At 33.9% G+C, this 22,009-nt stretch overlaps 1 pseudogene; it reads left to right on the top strand.

Annotated features, from left to right (window-relative positions):
* The first annotated feature begins 14,480 nt into the window (after positions 1–14,480).
* LOC122917823 lies at positions 14,481–14,591 on the top strand (annotated as a pseudogene).
* The last annotated feature ends 7,418 nt before the right edge of the window (positions 14,592–22,009 follow it).

Genomic DNA, 22,009 nt, shown 5'->3' on the forward strand with positions numbered 1-22,009 from the left:
GTTCTTGAACATATAGCCATGCATAAAGGTGGCCGCAAAATCATCTATTTTGGTATGCAAGTTTGAAACATTCAAAAAATGTGATTTTTTTTGTAGATACATTTTTTTAACATTTAAAATATTTTTAATTTAAAATAATGAAATCATTGGCTTACTACTAAGGCTGAACCTACCTTAGATAATATACCTTGTGGATATTTAATTTGTGATAAAGGCTCTAATTTGTGGTAAAAATGTATATTAAAAATATAATTTTGCAATATAGAATATACTAATCTGTATAAACCAATAGTGTATAAATGAATTTAGTGGGGGTAATTTAACCAGTCTTTCTTTTTTTTTAAATATTTTGTTTAGTTATTTGACACAGAGAGAGAGAGAGATCACAAGAAGGCGGAGAGGCAGGCAGAGAGAGAGGGGGAAGCAGGCTCCATGCTGAGCAGAGAGCCCAGTGCGGGGCTCATTCCCAGGACTGTAAGATCATGACCTGAGCTGAAGGCAGAGGCTTAACCCACTGAGCCACCCAGGCAACCCTAACCAGTCTTAAAAGTCAATTTAGAATGTTATGAAACTAGATGCTACATACAAGAACATAGTAGGGAGTTAACCTTTGCTTTGTAGAAATGTCCACATTGTCACATGCATTTAAATATATAGAATGCATAAAACAGTTTGACTTAATATATAGTAGTATTTCTTAAAATAAAATAATTGAGCAGAATTTGGATCTCCTTGGCTCCAGCTATTCCCAGGAATACCTGATTGATCATTGATCATTGTGGTAGAACTAACCACCAGAAGGCTGGTGCACCCTGTTATTACTGGATGGGAACTCATGTTCTGTCTCTTCTGTGCTTTTTCATGTGACTGAGTTTATAATGAGTGGAATCTGATGAAAAGGAACCTTATTGTTCAAGGACTGTAACTGATGCACATCACTGCAGTTCAGTAATGTGCATCAGTTACGGTCCTTGAACAATAAGGTTCCTTTTCATTCTCCCTTGGTCTTTTTCTTTCTGGCTAATCTTGGTGTGCACTCTGAGGCTGATCTTGAAATCTGTGCATTGAAGATGGTAGTCTGTCAACCTAGATGCCTGAATGAAAGCATGGATATAGGTAGTCCAAAATCCTGGTTATTTTCTCAGGGAGGTTTTGGTAGAGGAAATGATTTTCTGTGATTGTATATGTATGGAATGTTAAGCCACTAAAATTCAGTGACTACACAGATTCTGCTTGTATTTTGTAGGCATCAATTAGACAATATTTATTGCTGTTAATTGTTTCATATGTTGAAAGGACTACACACAAAGGAGTTGTGCATTATAACTACTAATGGTGTGTGTGTGCATGTGCACACATCTACACGTGGACACTTGAAGTTATTTTGAATCCCACCAAATCTGACTGATAAAGTTCTAAACGCTGGATAAATCTGTTGTAGAAGCAAATCCCAGAGCTTTAGGGAGAGTCAGTCTATGTCGCCTTGTAGCCAGATAATTAAGCAGATGACTACCTAGAATTTTAATCGTTATGTTATAATATGCTGTATTATACTGTAATAAGCTCTGGAGATACAAGTAAAAACTCATCTCTGTTCTGCACATGGGAAAAATGAGTACTCTGTGGGAAAGTCTAACATGGGAACCGAAATATTGTGAGTAGTATTCTCAATAGTAGAGATAAAGTGAAAGACATTTCCATAAAGGGAGATTAGAACAAGTACCAATTAAGGAGACAACTGTGTCTTATGTTTAGGGAACACTACTTAGATGCCTTTGCAAATGTAAGGAAGTTGGGTAAGGTCAAGTTTGAAAGGATAATTCAAGTGAGGATATAGAGAACTTTCTTTAAAAAAATATTTCATTAGGTTTCAGGTTTTAAACATGCAAATTATCCTTTGGGAAACAGCCTTTAAAGTAAGGTATACCAATTCTTGAAAGGTAAAGGTGATTGTAATTTAAGAGTAGGAATTTCTGGGGAGCAAAAAGAAATTTATAAAGGTAACCAGCAAACAAGATAGTCCCTGTGATTCACAAAGATTTGAAGGTATCTGGTTTAAAGAAACACATATTTTTGCAGATTCTTTTCTAAGTTGACAATGTACAGAACAGTTAAAATTAACATTTTAGTTAATTATGTAAGGTATGTGACTGTAGTCCCTTCTTAATTGTAAAATAAATCCTAGATCAAAATATGAGTTAGAGGGAAGAGGAAATACAGAGGTGAGAGATTGTATTTTTCAAAAATGGCTATAAAGGGGTGCCTGGGTTTCTCAGTGAGTTAAAGCCTCTGCCTTCGGCTCAGGTCATGATCTTAGGGTCCTGGGATCGAGCCCTGCATCAGGCTCTCTGCTCAGCAGGGACCCTGCTTCCTCTTCTCTCTGTCTGCCTCTCTGCCTACTTGTGATCTCCGTTTCTGTCAAATAAACAAATAAAAAAATGGCTATAGAAATATTTATGGTCACACTTGCTCTTCTGAAATAATGCCAGCCCTCCATCAATAGATTGAGTCTACTTTTCCTTCCCTATGAATTGGGTAGGCTTGTGATTCTTCCACACAATGGACTGTGGTGGACATTAGGTTAACATGATTTACAAGGCTATACTTTAAAAAGAAAACAGCATTCTTTCATGCTTTCAAACTCACACTCTCTTGATATTTACACTTGGAACCTAGTCATCACATCCTGAAGCAGTCCATACCATAACATTTGGAGAGATAAGATGAAAAAGCCTGTTTAGAAATGAGGCACTCATCAGATACCCAACATCATCGTCCAGTTGTATAAGGGAGTTCTCTTCACACAAATCTCTCTCCTACTCTTTGAGTCTTTTGTTTGAGTCTCCAGTCATTCTAAAGCAGAATCAAGTCATCTCTGCTGTCTAAAGAGTACACCTGTAGAATTCATAAATGTAACTAATGGTTGTTTTACTTCATTGAGGTTCAGTCTCATTTTCTTCACTTGTTACATGACCTGGAAATCAGAATTCAGACAGACTGTCCTTTTTCTTTCCTTCTTTCATCTGACTTTTATATTCAGTAGAGGATTTGGGGAATCCACAATGACATTCACAAAATGAGGCTTTCATTTTTTAACTTAATGTATTCATCTATACATTTTATAAATACATAAAACTTTTATAATTTGAAATCTTTAAAATTACTTTTAAAATTTTCTTATTTTTCTCAATCTTGCCTTCTTCATTTTATTTATTTATTTGGTACATTAGTTATCTATTTCTATGTAAAAAATTACCACAAACTTATGGGCTTGAAATTACACCCGTTTATTATCTCACAATTTCTATAGGTTAGTGGTTTGGTACAGACTTATGTGGGTTTTCGACTAAGGGTATATCACAAGACTGAAACCAGGCTATATACTCATCTGGAAACTTAAGTAGCGAAGAATCTACTTCCACGCATCCTGATGTAACAGGCAAAATCCATTTCTTTGCAGTTGTCTGATGCATTGCAACTTGTATATTCTAAGTCCGCAACAAAGAAAACAAGGATTTATCTCTGCTGATTTGAATCTCTGATCTCTATACTCTGTTTTAAAGGGCTTCTTTAATTAGGTCAGGCCCACCAAGGACAATCTCCCTTTTGAATAACTTGAAGCTGCATGTCTACCCAAATCAAGAAAAATAAATTACAGAAAGGCATGGATACTAGGGTGTGAGAATCATGGGGCCCAACCTAGTGTGTGTCTTCCATAGTAGGCAAATAAATTCTCACCAACATTTCATTCTCAGTTAAGACAAATATCTTTGTTTCTTTGACAGATTATGTAAAACTTTATTTTGCCCAAAGACCCCATATTCCTTAACATTATATCATCATCATGAGTAATACTAGTCTAAATTTCATGAATACCAAATAGTTTTCCATTCAAACTTTATAAAAATGAATAATAATTTAATAAATATAATTGAAAGTAGAAACTTCTCTGTCATTAGGTGCTAAAAATCTGAACTCAAAGTCTAGCTTGGATCTAGCCACTGTGTGTCTTTGTAGAAAATGTTTTACCTCTTAGAACCCCAGATTTCTTAGCTGTAATTAGCAGATTTTATTTCTGTGTTTGAGTAGATGGATTCAAAGCAATCTTAATTATAATTTTAGGCTTTTTGAAATCTGGTGTGTGAAATACAGTTATATGTATATATAATGTATGAATATATTTTATTCATATATGTACCTGCATGTGTATATGTATAAATACATATATTTTTTCTATCTATCTCCAGGAGAAGCTTCTAACCTAATATATCTTTATTTCATTGAGTAGTTTCTCATTATTATATTCTGCCAAAATGACATCACATTCTGTCTTCTATTTTATCACCATTTCATGCTGAAAAGTATAAACATAGACAATGAATCTTGTCTATGTTTCAGGCATAACAAAATTACCTTTCTTTTAACAAGTCCTACTCTAAAGATCAAAGCATTTAGAGATTTTACAACTTCTGTAAGTCCCTTGTCTACTTAATTATAATATGAAGATTGAGAAATTTTATATTCAGTGACTAAGCCAATTATATTCAGTATAAATAAAGAGTATATTTTGAAATGCATTTATACAATGCACAGAATCTATAATTTGTGTTAAGAAAAACATGCACTTTTTAGTAGTGTTAATAGCCTGTAATTACAAAGGAAGCTACTTTGTTACTCCAAGAAGCAATCAGAGAGAAATGATAGGAAATGAACTTTGAGCAGAGAGACATAGTACCTTAGAAAAACAATAGGAATTATTAAGTGAAAACAAAAGTTTCTTTCTTTTTATGGAAACTACTGTAACAGAAAACTCTACCAGGACAATGTGATTGAATCGAAGATGAGAAAGATGACTGAACAGAGGTAATAATTCTTTATTTCATAATGTTCTCATCAGTAATGAAGATGTTAACAATGGCTTGATCTACAATTCTGAGTTCAATCCATTGTTACTTAGTTAGCCTGTATCAGTAGGGATAGCACAGCTAGGTGGAGGGTTGACATCTTCATCCTCAGGACTTGACTTCTTGAATAGGAAGATGAACCCACAGCAGAAATATATATCCTCATAAAAATACCCCAGGATTGTACAGCATTAGGCTTAGGATGCATGTGGTAAACTTAATTAGGAGTCAGGAAACTTACATAAGGAGCTGTGTGAGAAATAATTGTATATGTACAGTTGAGTGAACTATTCTTTACCGTATATGCCTTCTACTAGAGCCAGGATCTGTATAAGTGTCTCCAAAAATCTTTTACCCTTTAATATCAAAGGAATAGAAATTGTATTCAATAATCATATGACACAGATGCCATCAAGATGGAAGCAGTTTCTACAGTATATTTCAATCCTTGGTTGTATCCCCAAAATATGTCTCAGTATACTGACCATAATTCCAGCAAGTAAAATAACATGACCTCCCCATAGTTGAACTCAGTAAACAAATACAATTTGACTCAACAATGGAAGGGTATTTTTAAAAGAAGAAGAAGAATAAAGAAGGAGAGAGAGAGAAAAAAAAGAGAAAGGGAGAGAGAGGAAGGACGGAAGGAAAAAAAAAATCCCTTTGTTCACCAATAGGAATTACAATATGGGGCTTAGGACTCTAGACTGAGTCTTTTCTCTATATCAGAGCCTGAAAAGAGTTGAAGTGGAGCTGTTGTGACCCAGCCTGTGGCTGAGGCTCAAATTTGCTTCACAAAAGTATTTTCATATGTTGTCATATGTTTGGAAAACTGTATGTTTTATGAGAGTACATGATAGAGCTAAAAACAAAATAAAAAACAAAAAGAGGCACAACTATAAGGCACTTCTCCAACCAGTGTGGAAGGATTGAGACTGATTTAACCATTTTTTTTATACTAAACTAATGGTAGTCATTACTTTGCAGTCGTATTGCTTTTCAGTTTATAAAAGAAATCTGCTAATGTGAAACTATATTAAATTCTTCATTGCCACAATCAGCTCATTTTAAAGAGGACTATAATGTTTCTTATCTGAGATTTGGACATTTGAGCACATGTTTATAAAGAAGTAGGAATTTTATATTCATTTTGTTTGCCCTTTTACTGAGTATTAATATAGGTTTCATAGTCATCATGAAGATAGATAATAATCATATTCTTCTTAAGTTATGAAATAAAACTTGCAGAGGTTAAACCATCTACCTATAGTTTTACAGCAAAGTGCTTATAGGCAGGACATATTTGTTGAATCAATGAACAAATATTTATGAGCTGAAGTCATGGTTTAATGCAAGGCCTGGCTATGTGATTCATGTTCTTCAACTATAACTCACAGTTGACATTTTATACATATTTTAAATAACTGCTTATATTCCCTTAAGATCAATAACTACCATTAAGAATGTTCTTCCATTTAAAAAAAACAGTATTGTCAACAAATGGTATTGGGAAAATTAGACAGCCACATGCAGAAGAATGAAACTGGACCATTTCCTTACACCATACACAAAAATAGACTCAAAATGGATGAAAGACTTCAATGTGAGACAGGAATCCTTGAGGAAGATTTTGACCTCAGCCACAGCAACTTCTTCCTAGAAACATCACCAAAGGAAAAGGAAGCAAGACCAAATTACTGGGACTTCATCAAGATCAAAAGCTTTTGCACAGCCAAGGAAACAGTCAACAAAACCAAAGGAAACAGTCAACAAAACCATTCGACATAATGGGAGAAGATATTTGTAAATGACATATCAGATAAAGGGCTAGTATCCAAAATCTATAAAGAACTTATCAAACTTAATACCCAAAGAACAAATAATCCAATCAAGAAATGGACAGAAGACATGAACAGACATTTCTGCAAAGAAGACATCCAAATGGCCAACAGACACATGAAAAAGTGCTCAACATCACCCTGGCATCAGGGAAATACAAATCAAAACCACAGTGAGATACCACTTCATACCAGTCAGAATGGCTAAAATTAACAAGACAGGAAATGACAGATGTTGGCAAGGATGTGGAGAAAGGGGAACTCTCCTGCACTGTTGGTGGGAATGAAAGCTGGTGCAGCCACTCTGGGAAATAGTATGGAGGTTCCTCAAAAAGTTGAAAATAGAGCTACCCTATGACCCAGCAATTGAACTACTAGGTATTTACCTTAAAGATAAAAATGTAGTGACCTGAAGGGGCACCTGCATCCCGATGTTGATAGCAGCAACGTTCACAATGGCCAAACTATGGAAAGAACCTAGATGTCAATCAACAGATGAATGGATAAAGATGTGGTGTATATATATACAATGGAATACTATGCAGCCATCCAAAAAACCAGTATCTTACCATTTGCAATGATGTGAATGGAATTAGAGGGTGTTATGCTAAGTGAAATAAGTCAATCACAGAAAGACAATTATCATATGGTCTCTCTGATATGAGGAATTTGAGAGGCAGGGTGGGAGGTTATGAGGGGATGGGAGGGAAAAATGAAACAAGATGGGACCAGGGAGGGAGACAAACCATAAGAGACTTGTAATCTCGGGAAACAAACTGAGTGTTACTTCAGGGAAGGGGGTGGTTGGGAGGGATGGGGTGGCTGGGTGATGGACATTGGGGAGGGTATGTGCTATGGTAAGCACTGTGATTGTGTAAGCCTGATGATTCACAGACCTGTACCCCGAAACAAATAATACATTATATGTTAGTAAAAAAACAAAACAAAACAAAACAAAAACCTTCCATTTAATTCACAGGATGTTCAGATGTTGGGTACTTTTTCACCACAACATTTCTGCTAATACATAGTATAGGGAATTTTGCATGTCTGAGTAAAGCCATGAATTTCATTATAAAACTCACTAAGATTCTCAAGCATATCTGAGACCTAACAAATGCCATGAACATTTAGGATGATTTCTAAAGTATATTTTACAGTAAGCCTTTTAGAGTAAAAAATTTCTCAAATAAGGAAAATATTGAAGAGCTTACTGTCTAGTTTATTAATTATTAGTATTATTATGTACTTCCAGAACTTGTTTTGTGTGTTATGTAGTCATTTGAATGAAGCATTAATCATGTCAAACAGTTGAAGATAATTGTAGTAGTAATTTGATTTTAGTTCCCACATATTAATCTTTACTTTAGAGCTTTTATGCTGAGTAGATGATTTTGGAATCACCTTAACATTTGTGGGGATTAGAAACCGCAATAGAAGTTTGTGCAAATGAATGCACTGAAAGTTTTGTGTGGTGGTCATTATAGCCAAATTTCATCTCCATTCTCTTGGCTGCACTTGAAGGCAGGATCACAGACTTATGTCTACACAGTAGCAGAAGAGGCACTTCTGAGAGAGGCCTTCTTATGCTGGCTACAATCTAAAAATCTTTTGGTAATACCAAATGGTTTTGTTTTGTTTTGTTTCTTGAAGGAAAGGATTCAGTGTTGAAAATGAGTTCAGGTGGGACATTGCTAATATTTTTTTTACCTTTTCTTTTAATTGAATTATAATGGACACCAAGTGTTAGATTAACTTCAGGTATAAAACATAGTGATTTGACACCTTATAATTATGCTCTGCTCACCACAAGTGTAGCTACCTTCTCTCAGCATACAACACTATCACAATACCATTGTCTATATTTCCTATGCTGTACCTTTCATCCTTGTGACTTATTCATTATCTAATGGGAGACCTATATCTCCCACTCCCCTTCATACTTTTTACCCATCCCCCTATTCCTCTCTCCTTGGCAACCACCCGTCTGTTTGTGGGTCTGTTTCTGATTTTGTTTTGTTTTTTAGATTTTACATTTAAGTGAAATCATATGGTATTTGTCTTTCTCTGATTTGTATCAATTAGCATAACATCCTCAGGGTCCATCCATATTGTTGCAAATGGCAAGATCTCATCCTTTCTTATGGCTGTATAGTATTCATGTGTGTGTGTGTGTGTGTGTGTGTGTGTGTACAGAACACATATTTATATATTCAGTACAGATGGAAATTAGATTGCTTTGATATCTTGCCTATAGTAAATAATGCTGCAGAAACATGGGGGTGCATATGTCTTTTCAAATTAGTGTTTTCATTTTCTTTGTGTACGTATCAAGTAATGGAATTACTGGATTATATGCTATTTCTATTTTTAATTTTTTGAAGAACTTCCGTAATGTTTTCCATAGTAACTGCACCAATTTACAATCCTTCCAACCAGTGTACAATGGTTCCTTTTCCTCTACATCCTTGCCAACACTTGTTATTTCTTGTCTATTTGATACTAACCATTATGACAAGTATAAGATGATGCCTCACTGTGGTTTTGATTTTCATTTCCCTGATGATAAGTGATGTTGAACATCTTTTCATGTGTCTGTTGGCCATCTGTATGTTTTCTTTGAAAAACATGTCTATTCAGGTCCATTTTTTAAAAATCAGATTATTTCTATTTTTTTATGTTGAATCATATGAGTCCTTTATATATTTTGGATATTAACCACTTTTTGGACATATCATTTGTAAATGTCTTTTCCCATTTAATCAGGTGCTTTTTCATTTTCTTGATGGCCATTTTCACTGTACAAAAGTTTTTTTTTTTTTTTAATTTTGTTGTAGTCCCAGTAGTTTATTCTTGCTTTATTTCCCCCTTGTCTTAGGAGTCATGTAGAAAAATGTTGTTAAGGCTGGTGTCAAAGAGGTTATTCCCCATGTTTTCTAATAGGAATTTTATTATTTCAGGCCTCACATTTGGGTCTTTTGCATTTGTATATGGTGTAAAAAGTGGTCCAAGAAGCAGTAGTTTTTGAAACTTTTTTTTGTTTTGTTTTGTTAAGAAGAGAAATATCTCTGATTTTGTAATGGTAGTTTCTTTTCCTTATAATAAGTCAGTGAACTGTAGTTGAACTCACATACACACAAGGAAAAACTAATTAGGATAATTAAGATGATAATTCTTTGATGTTTGGGCAGAAATTATAAGCAGATGATTATAGTTTTGATGGGTAACTTCTCCACACACATCCCATGATGGATTCCATTTTCAGTGAATATTTTACCAGTTTGTTTACTAAATAATCACCAACTGTTATTCTTTTTTCTTCTTGGACTATAGCTGGACTGAATTTATGAAGGACTTCCTTCCTTCATTTTTGAGGGGTTATATGATTGGATTTCATGCTATGGTATATGAATTGGCCTCTCCAACAAAATGGATTGTAGAAAAGTGGAAATGGAACAGGTTCTAGGGATCTCTTACCTCATCTTTGTATAGATGTTTCATCAATGCCAGTAATATTTGATTTCTCTGTTGGGAGTATATAAACAGAAGGAAGGGATCCCTGTACACAAGAGGAAGTCGAAACAATCAAGTTTCCATGCAGTAGAGCTTGAGTTTGGGTATAGCTAAAGAAATGTTTTTCGAGCATCTGAAGTGTTGCCTGAGGCAACTAACCATTGAGAAAGCCTAGATTTCTTGTGCCACATTACAGGACTTCAGAACAATCACAAAACATTCTTGAGGCTTAGAAATGGGATACACAAAGAGGAAAGTGAATCTTTACCTTTATCATCTCACCAATTATTTTCCTCCATTGATACCACTCTTGTCAGCCTCTAATTCTCTGCTTTCCCTGTGCCTTTTTTTCCCAGATCTATATTTTCATTGTATTATAGATGCAACTTCATTGTTATTTTCTGTTTATTTCATTTTAGTGAAGAAGTATCTGTTGGCTATCTACTGCTCCAATAATGTTACAGTTCTTGAAAATGTATATTCCTTCCAGAAAATTGTGATAAATATTGATTTCTACCTGGAGGACCTTCTCCTCTCAACTCTAACTTCACCACATAATGTTTTATTTTGATGTGCATCAACTTAGATCAGTTTCTAAACATTGTCAATATTGACATTTTGGGTTAGATATTGCTTTTTGGCTTGGGACTGTTTTCTGAATATAGTATTTTTAGCATCATCTCTGGTTTCTGTATACTAGATAACAGTCATACCTCCCATCTTCCCTGTAACAACCAACAGAGTCTTAAAATACTGTTAGATTTTTTGGATGGCAAATCATGATGTTTCAGAATCACTGGCCTAGATATAGACACCTGTCCTCTATGTGGTACTCCCCAAAATACCTTAAGAGTGATACTCCCAGAGGAGTTTCTTTTTTGTACCTTTTTTCTGATTTGTACCTGCTATAACCAGCTTGATTAAGTGACTACAAGGGCATAAAAGACTCCATGGAAAAGTACTTTTGTGTTGAGTGCTCCTGAAGCCAAGATTTGTTTCATAGATCTTGATGGTTCATCCTGGAGAAAGAAGAAAAAAGATACGAAGAGGAGGGTTTATAGAAGAAAAGAGCAAAAATAAATGTTATTGTAGCATTGTGTATCCAAATCAATAGACTAAGAGTGCACCTATTTTCTGGTTGGAAACCGTAGTGGTTGTAGCAGCAGCAGCAATAGCAGCAGCAGTTAGAATAATAATAGCTTACTTTTGTATATTCTCTTAATATTCCAAGTACTTGTTTAAGTATTTATATATAAAATATAATTTATTCCTTATAACAATCTTATTATATAGATGAGGTAACTGGTGTTAAAAGAGATTAAAATGTTTACCCAAATTGCAGGAAGAATCCAACACAATCAAATTCCAGAGAGGATTAACTGAAAAAATAGCTATAGCCTCAGGTTCTAGGCACATGCATGAGTCATCATTTGGGAGATGAGAGTAAAGAAAAGGTAGAATATAATACCAAAGACTTTCTTGTTTGTGTTGAACTTAGGTTACTTGACTGTATTACTTATATAAGCATGCAACTGATATGCAATAGACTAAATAATAACTACCTTGGATTTTAGCAAGCATATATCTAAAACTTTGGGATTTCTTGACATATTAAGATGGAACATCTAATGGGAGGGTTGGGTTGGGTAAAAGTTTGGTATCAGAAAATCAGTGCAATAAAATCTTTGCTAATTCCGGTAACTAACAGTTTTTCCAAATCTCTCAAAATGTCTTAAAATCAAATTTCATGTATTTCTTTAGAAGCTTTTTAGTGCCTTTGACATTCCCTGTACTGCTGTGCTCTTTATACCTTATGCTGTGAGGATGGTGCCTTTACTGTATGAAATGAAGTCCCTAAACTCCTCACATTGAAGGAGCCAATTTCAGACACAAATAACTACCATCCAGAAACAGAGGCAGCATAAATTTGAAAGTGCAACATAAGAATTTTTTTAAAATTATGAATTTTATCCTCTGAACTAGAAGGATTGCCATGCATTTCTTCCAGGTGAATGTGATGTTTACTCCGTTCAAGTTGTACAGTTGTATTTTATGCAGAAGGCAGGTACATGAGGACAAGGAGCAATATGAACTTGCATGTCCTCTGCCTTTAATAAATATATTTTCAACACTCTTTAAATATAGTTGCTTCTCATTTAAATGTCTCTAGGACATAGATGTGGGACTGTGATATTACAAGATTTAATTACAAGATTAAAATTTTAAGATTTAATTCCCTATAAGAAAAAGAAAACTGTTCTCCTATAATAGATCAGCACCAAAATCCTCATTTAAACTTTCCTGGCTTCTATTTTGTCAGTGTCCTGATTTTTCTTTTCCTTGTAGTTTCTCCCCTTTTACCACCTCTACCACTCCAAAAACAAGTAAATGAACAATGTATAGATGTCACCCACAGGAGCAAGCTGTGTAACATTGGTATTTTCTTTGAGAGTTTCAAATCATTTCTTCTTACTTGGGTGGCAGCTGGTTCTCAAGGATTTCTGGCTTTCTCTTTTTATCATTGTGCTTATCTGTGTACCAGCATCTCTGTAGTTTTAGATGGGAGAAGAGTGCTGTGGTCCTGCTTTGGCCTGCACAGATTAAAAGCTTTTGTGAGATTATGCTGAGTGAAATAAGTCAAGCAGAGAGAGTCAATTATCATATGGTTTCACTTATTTGTGGAGCATAACAAATAGCATGGAGGACAAGGGGCGTTAGAGAGGAGAAGGGAGTTGGGGTAAATTGGAAGGGGAGGTGAACCATGAGAAACTATGGACTCTAAAAAACAATCTGAGGGGTTTGAAGTGGCGGGGGAGTGGGAGGTTGGGGTACCAGGTGGTGGGTATTATAGAGGGGACGGCTTGCATGGAGCACTGGGTGTGGTGAAAAAATAATGAATACTGTTTTTCTGAAAATAAATAAATTGGAAAAAATAAAAATTAAAATTAAAAAAATGGAAAAAAAAAGCTTTTGTGAAAGTTTCTCTACTTTTATTGTTATATACAGGATCTTTCCTAGAGCTTTGAGTATTTTTCCTTGAAATTACTTTTGCTACAATGGTCACACCTTATCAATTAAGTATCCAGTTCATGCTTCAGAAAGGTGTTGTAAGTGGGTAACTGTTAAGGCTTCTTCCAACTCCAGCATTATTTAATTCTGTATGATATTCTCTGAACAGGGGAGCTCCATGGGATGGGACAGTCAGTGGGTGGACAGGAAAGCTTTTACATTTAATTCTCCTTAATTTTCTCTGGGTAAGTGCAATGTCAAAAAATGATGATTGAATTCATCTGTATCCTAAAGGAAGGAAAAAGAAGTAATGCTTTGACACCTTGGTGAAAAATTATGACCCAATTTTAAAATGGGTATAATAGAATGTTACTGAGATAATTACAGTATTTATAATCAAAGTATCTCTCTAAATATCTTATTTGCATTTACAGGTTTTTTCCCAAGATTGTTAGCTAATGTTAACTATTGACATGCTTTTTTGAATGCCATCTAAACCTTGGGGAAAGTGCAACAATTTAGTATTTGACCTGCTTTTAATGTAAAAAGTATTATTATTGGTAGTAGTATTGGTTCATTTGTTTCTGAGATCGGAGGAAAGTTGTTTTTTTCCACCCATACCTTCCTTCTTCAATTTCCTATTCTTTAAAAAACAAACAAAAACAGGTAATAATTAGAACCTATAATACTCAGAAATTTTTGAAGGTTAGAAGCTGTGTGTCCTTTTACATTCGAAACACATAGGTAGACATACCTATCTACCTTTAAAATTGTATTTTGGGGGGCAATTTTAAAAATTGCTTTAAAACATCAAAGAAATAAGGTACATTAAAATCTGAGGTTCTTTTCTTAAATCCTTTACAGCTGAGAAAATTTTGAGGAACAGGTGTGTTTTAAGGTGTCTTGGTAATTCTTAATAAGTCCGTGTATATTCTTGTGCATTGCTACAGTGGACCAGCAGCATAGGATATAAATGCAGAAAATATATTTTATGTGCATATTTATATCTGCTTCTCCTATTTTAACATTAATTCTGATCAAGCTCTAGGAAACAAGATATCCTTCATACTGTTGTTGAGAATTATTGCTGTAATGTTTTATTTTTGGCCTCACAGACTGTCCTCAGAAGTTTAAGAGGAGTCCTGCTAGTATGTTTTCCTATGGACTATAACTTTTGTGATATTCTCAAGTCATCTTGAAACTTCCTAAACATTTAAGCTTTGCGCAGTGACAGTATCGTAGCCAATGAGGTTTATCCGAGGCGCGATTATTGCTAATTGAAACTTCCTAAACATTTAAAAATAATTTCTCTAGTGAAAATTATATGGGCTTGGAGATCAAACTTAGCTGGATTTGTTTCCTGAACCTGCCAGGTACTGCCTGTGTGGGCTTAGGAAATTTATTTAACTTACTTGGACTCTTTTTCATTAGACTATGGTATAAACTAGATGCCTATGTAAAACCTACCTATAGCACCTTCCTTGTTGGTCATTTACCCCATTTCAAGTCTGTTCTTCTGCTATAGTTAAAAAATTTGTCTTTCACCTGGACATGTACTTGCTTTTTTTTTTTTAATTTTTTTCCCCAATTTATTTATTTTCAGAAAAATAGTATTCATTATTTTTTCACCACACCCAGTGCTCCATGCAAGCTGTGCCCTCTATAATACCCACCACCTGGTACCCCAACCTCCCACCCCCCCGCCACTTCAAACCCCTCAGATTGTTTTTCAGAGTCCATAGTCTCTCATGGTTCATCTCCCCTTCCAATTTACCCAAAAGCACATACCCTCCCCAATGTCCATAACCCTACCCCCCTTCTCCCAACCCCCCTCCCCCCAGCAACCCACAGTTTGTTTCGTGAGATTAAGAGTCACTTATGGTTTGTCTCCTTCACAAAAATTTTAATTCCAACTCTAGTGTGATAGACAAGACTCTTATTTAAAGAATAATTTCAACCTTCCTATTTTGAAGGTTCAAAATATTTATGAGAGCTAACACTAGACATTGAAATGATCCCTCTCAAATCCTGTTTTGGCATCTAGTTGAGATTTTAGAAAATTATAAACTACACTTCCCAGATTCCCTTACAACTACTAATCTGAATATTTGTATAATAGAAGAACTTTTCTGAGAAAAAATGAGAAGAAAATAGTTTTGCTGTTTTCTGGCTATTATTACTGTTCACAAATATTTTAGCAATGTCTTCTAGCGTTTCTTGGTAGCCAGGGATGGTAGTAACATTACTCCTATATCATGGTAGATCCATCGTTTGCCCCAGAGTTAGTAGCTTCCCCAAATTTCAGGATCTGTTTCTTATGGGAGTCATATAAAAAGCCCAGACCATGATTTAGTTTTATAATCATTCCACTGATTTTGTTTAAAATATCTAGGATGATGTACCTGTTGTTTGCCCTGATCTCTTTCCCACAATTAGGTTTATGTTAGAGAAGATACAACTACTTTCAACTTCACATTCTTGAAAAATTACAATATACAACCCCTCAAACTAGTGTGGAGATTTTAAACACTTTAATTGAGATATAATTAATATGCCATCAAATCATGTTAACATATTAGTGCATGTTAACATGTACAGTGTAGATTTTTTTAGTGTATTCACAAAGTTGCACATTCATCACCACTAATTCCAGAATATAGTCATCATCCCAAAAAGAAACCCTGTATCCATTAAAAGTCACTTCCCATTTCCCCCTTTCTTCATATCTTGCTAAGAATCTCTAATCTACTTTCCGTCTCAATGAATTTACTTATTTTGAAGATTTCATATGATTGGAATCATATAATAAGTGACCTGGCTTATTTACTTAGCATAATGTTTTCAAAGTTCGCTCATGTTTAGCATGTATCAGTATTTAATTCCTTTTTATGTCTAATATTCATATATATATATATATATATATATAATATTTATCCATTCATGAGATAATGAACATTTGGGTTATTTCCACATTTTGGCTACTATGAAGCATGCTGCAATGAACATGTTTTTTGGAGGACATGTGTTTTCTATTCTTCTGGTAATATATCTAGGAGTAGAATCACTGGGTCCTATGGTAACTCTGTTGTTTAAGATTTGAAGAGCTCCCAAACTGTTTTCGTCAGCAGCTATATCATTTTACATTCCTGTCAGCGATGCAGAAGTTTCCAATTTCTTCACATCCTTACAATCACTTGCTGTTAGCCACTTCCATATGGAAACTTTGTAGCAGACATGAACTTTACTTCTGACAGCAAGAGTTTTGTGACAAATAGATGGGTATTTGATAAAAATGAAGGATGCTGAATGAAAGGTAATGACATAAAAAAAGAAAACAGAGGAGTCAAAGACAAAAAAGCTAGAAATTGTGGATTCCTAGTAATAATTAATCATGAATTACCCTTATATTATATTTGCCTGTCAATTTGGTGAACATATTTTTCCAAAAACAAAGATAATTTGAAAAAACCTATTTTTTCAATAAATAAAAATTATAAAATCTAAACATTATCAAAATATTTAGGTCATATTTTTCATACTTAAGGGATTTCTTTCAGAAATAGCCATGCAGGAGAAATGAAAATCAGTTATACAATTTCTTTGGTCCTTTTTTTCTATTAACTGTCACTTCACTATAGAAATTTCGTAGTGTCTGCTTTCAAATTTTTTTTTTTTTTTTCTTTTTTTTCCCCAATTTATTTATTTTCAGAAAAACAGTATTCATTATTTTTTCACCACACCCAGTGCTCCATGCAAGCTGTGCCCTCTATAATACCCACCACCTGGTACCCCAACCTCCCACCCCCCCGCCACTTCAAACCCCTCAGACTGTTTTTCAGAGTCCATAGTCTCTCATGGTTCACCTCCCCTTCCAATTTACCCAAATTCCCTACTACTCTCTAACGCCCCTTGTCCTCCATGCTATTGGTTATGCTCCACAAATGAGTGAAACCATATGATAATTGACTCTCTCTGCTTGACTGATTTCACTCAGCATAATCTCTTCCAGTCCCGTCCATGTTGCTACAAAAGTTGGATATTCGTCCTTTCTGATGGAGGCATAATACTCCATAGTGTATATGGACCACATCTTCCTTATCCATTCATCCGTTGAAGGGCATCTTGGTTCTTTCCATAGTTTGGCGACCGTGGCCATTGCTGCTATAAACATTGGGGTACAGATGGCCCTTCTTTTCACGACATCTGTATCCTTGGGGTAAATACCCAGGAGTGCAATTGCAGGGTCGTAGGGAAGCTCTATTTTTAATTTCTTGAGGAATCTCCACACTGTTCTCCAAAGAGGCTGCACCAACTTGCATTCCCACCAACAGTGTAAGAGGGCTTTCAAATTTTTAAGAATTTCTCTTAATAGCAGAGCCTAGAGGAAGACATTGCAATTATTTTAGTTAACATTTTTAAGAACATGGAGATTGGAATCAAAGAAGATTAAACCCTGGCTCTGGCATTTAAAAGCTATGATTTGTATGTCAATTTATTTTTACTTAATATCCAATTTATAAACAGGGCATATTATATTTTATATACAAATGATTATTTAAGAATGAAAAAGAAATATTGAATATAATATGGGCTTTAGAATAAAAGCTAGCAAACATCAAGTCCATAATGCATCATGGCTATTTTACCAACTCCCCATTTATCTAGAAAGGTTTTTAATCCTATGCTTATTTCATAATGTGTTACATATTTAATATTGCAGCAGAGATTATTCTTTACTTAACATTTCATCAAGATATGTTCCCAGACAATTAAAAACTTCTTTAAACACAATTTGGTTGTCTGGCTAACAATCTCTATTTGGAAAATAGCTTACTTAAATATATAAATGATGACATGTTTTTAACTTCTAGACATTAAATTCATTATATAATTAATATTTCTGAATCGTTCTCCATATTTTCTAAAGAAAAGAAGTTCTTTTAAAAGTCTTTTTGCCTTAAAGTATATGGATACATTCAATACTCTTCACCTAATCACCAAATTTAAACATAAGGATTTTAAACAATCATTTTTAAGTGAATTAATTGACTGTTTTAGAATATTTTTAAATTCAATGAAAAATTGAGTATAATAGATAGCCATACACTGTCCTTCCTTCATATACATTTCCCCTAACAATAACATCTTGCACTTGATTAGTACATCTTGTGTTAAAATCTTACAATTGTACAATTAATGACCCACTGTTTTTTTCATCTTATTAACTAATGTTCATTTCTACTATTGATTTGTACATTAGAATGTATGAAAATAAGCACACAAAAAATCTACAGATGTCGCTTTGGTTGTATATATATACTTATGTCAGAGATGGTATTTTAGCCTTCCTCTGACATGAAACAATAATCCCATTCTTAAGATAGCTATACAAACAAATTAGTAGATTATATATTTTAGTACAAAAATCATAATCAATTAATGAATATAATCTATTTTTGCCATTGTATTAAGTGTATTAATAAATCAGCCAAGTCCTAATATAATCAATGGGCATTCATTAAAGCATATATGTAAACCATAGCATTTGTAATAATGCTAATTAAAAAATAACAATAGAGCTAATAATGATACCTAATTTTTTGAGAACTTACTTGTTATCAGCTACTTGTACTTTATACACATTGCTTCATTTGAGTCTTTTAGCATCATAAATATCTAGTACTTGATACTCTATTTTATAGATATAGAAAGCAGTACTTAACCAGGGATTAAATAAAATACCTTGAGCATCACACAGCTAGTCTACTGCAGAAGTGGGATTTGAAACAAACCATCTGATTCCAAAGAGCATTATACTATAGTCACAAATTGATACTTGGTATTTTCCTTGTGCATACTCTCTAAAAACCTCTCTAAATCACACCTCTGTATACCGAAAGTGAACTAAAACTTTACTTTTTATAACTTGTGAAAGTAATATAATAGTGAATAATAAAGACTTTAAAAAAGCAAAATGAATGCCGAATGTGACTCACTGGCTACTAAGTATTGCCTAATTTCTCTATTAATGGAACTTAATAGAATAGTTTAAACAGGTCATCCCTGATCCCCATTTACTATGAATTTCTTTTTTTTAATCACTTAAAATTATTTATAAAATTATAGTGAATGTGCACCTGTGCAAGAAAGGATGAAATCTTCCTTAACTGAAAGCATCACTTATTTATATAGAGGTCATTTAGTCCAGGTGCCCAGACATGACTGCTTGCATTGTTTATCTGGAAACAACTGGAAATAATTCATCAATCTCAGAAAAATTGACTAATCTTGACTAATTAGTGATGCATTTCTGTAACATGATAAATTTTCTTTTTTTACCATGTGTCTATAAATAATTTAAAACATTCTTTAACACATTAGGAGAAAAGTAATCACTTTTTAAAAAATTTGTAAGTTAGAAAACTGGAGTCTGGAGAGAGTTTAAAAATATTTTAGGGAATTTTTTTAAGTCACAAAATTAAAACAAGAGTTTATATAAGTTTCAAATCATCAACTATCTAATAAAAATAATTACTGTAATTGATAAAATTTTAAAAAGCCTCATTAGAAGATAATATGAGTATAATTGCCAAAGGAAATATCTCAGAGATACAAATGTTGATTCTTCAGTAAGGTACATGAACATATGAAACATGTGGTAGTAGGCAACTGCATTTATAAAAGCATCTCAAATAAATAAATAAATAAATAAATAAAAGCATCTCAGTCTCAGTTCTACTTCATTGGTATTTAATTTTTTTTAAAGTAGTCCTTGATAAAAATTTTAAACATATTTTAAAAATAGATTTTAAAAGATAAAGTTAAATAATTTATAGATTACACTCATCTATGTTCTAAAGGCTCTGAGAGATAGTAGTGGCTATAATTTATTAAGAAGTTATTTCACTGAATATGCTAAGGATTTTGGTTATTAAGAATGAATAATATTAAGACCTCATTCTTTAGAAAGAGAAACAGAGGAAATAAAATATAAGACATAACATCATGTTATTGCTTACATAAACAATGCATTTACTGAAGGATTCATAGCACAGTTATGTTGAGAGAAGTCTTGAAGGGTAAGAATTTTCAAGAGTGGCTCTAGGTATGGGAAGAACATTTTGTGGATAAGAAAAAAAGAAAACATTGTGTACATGTAGGAATATAGGAATATTTTAATATTATTGAAGAAATGGTTGGAAAGGAAGAAAAGTCAACTAAGAAGTTATTTTGAAAATGGGAACAGGTAGCATTTTTTGGGGAAAAACAAAAAAAAAAAACAAAAAAATATAATCATTCAGTCCTTCACTGAAGAAACAGTTGTCTCAGTAAGTGCCAGCCATTGAAGTTGTTAAGTAAATTATAGATTATTGGGAAATGCAGACTAATAAACAGGCCATTAAATTGCACTTGGGTAAATTCTACATTAAAGTAAGTTCTTTGGGAGGACAGAGGAACACACAGGAGAGTCACCAAGTAATCCAGAAGTTAAGTAAGTTAAGACTAAGCTCATAAATAGCTGGGGAAAGAGTATTCAAAAGAGCAGAAATAGCATATGCAAAACATAGAAACTAACAACAATCATGCTTCATGCAAGTCCTTCTATATGCCCAGAATACTGAGAATAAAGAATAAGGTTTTATTTCAAAGAAAATTAAGTTCATGGACTTTGGTATTTAATAGATAGTGGTTCAAGTCCAAAGACTTAATAATTAGTTGTTGGGGCACCTGGGTGGCTCAGTGGTTAGGCCTTGCCTTCAGCTTGGGTCATGATCTCAGGGAGCCTGCTTCCCCCCCGCCCCTCTGCCTGCCTCTCTGACTACTTGTGATCTCTGTAAAATAAATAAATAAAATCTTAAAAAAAAAATTAGTTCTTAAGCCTTAGTCAAGTTAATTGACTTCCTTTAAAGTTTTTTTCCTCTGTAAAATGTAGATAATAATAGTGGCTTTCACAAGGAGCATTGCAGGAATTACAGGGAATTATATAATTTATGCTCAGCTTCTTGCTCATATAGATTGTGCCTGCAGTTCTCTAACCATAGGGTAAAAATTTCCACTTCTGCATGTTTCTTCTTCCTGGAATTCCTTCCCTCACTTCAGAAATGTTAATCTACCCATTTTTCAGACTAACTAAAATACGTGCTTACTTAGAACTCTTTCTCTGATGCCTTCAGAGTGTTCGATCTTACTGCTCCCCTGACCCAATTTTCTGATTCTGTGGGACCTTTTTTCAGACATAGCATTTCTAAAATGTCTTGAATGCAGGGACAGCATAGTACTTTTTTTTTATTTCCACATACCAATATTTGGTATTGATAAATAGATACCCAAAAATTGTTTCAATAAGAGTATGTAAACATAAGAATAAACAAATGGAAGGCGTGCCTGGGTGGCTTAGTTGGTTAGGTGTCCAACTCTTGGGTTCAGTTCAGGTCATGATCTCATGGGTCTTGAGATCTAGCCCATATTAGGCTCCATGCTCCTTGGGGAGTAGGCTGGAGATTCTTTTCCTCTGCCCCTCCCCCCACTCGCAGGAGCTCACTCTCTCTCTCTTTCATATAAATAAATAACTCTTTAAAAAAGGAATAAAAATTGATATGTAATTTAACTCTCCCTTCTCAGGTTTGTAAGTAAATAAATCTGTTTTCAAGCATTAGAGTACAATCCAATGTTATGCTTCCAATTTGTAAATTTTGGCAAAGTTCAAGTTCTAATTTTTAAAGTTTATATTAAGAGCCCTGGTTA

The sequence above is a fragment of the Neovison vison genome, chromosome 9, assembly GCF_020171115.1.
Source record: "Neovison vison isolate M4711 chromosome 9, ASM_NN_V1, whole genome shotgun sequence".
Lineage (NCBI taxonomy): Eukaryota > Metazoa > Chordata > Mammalia > Carnivora > Mustelidae > Neogale > Neogale vison.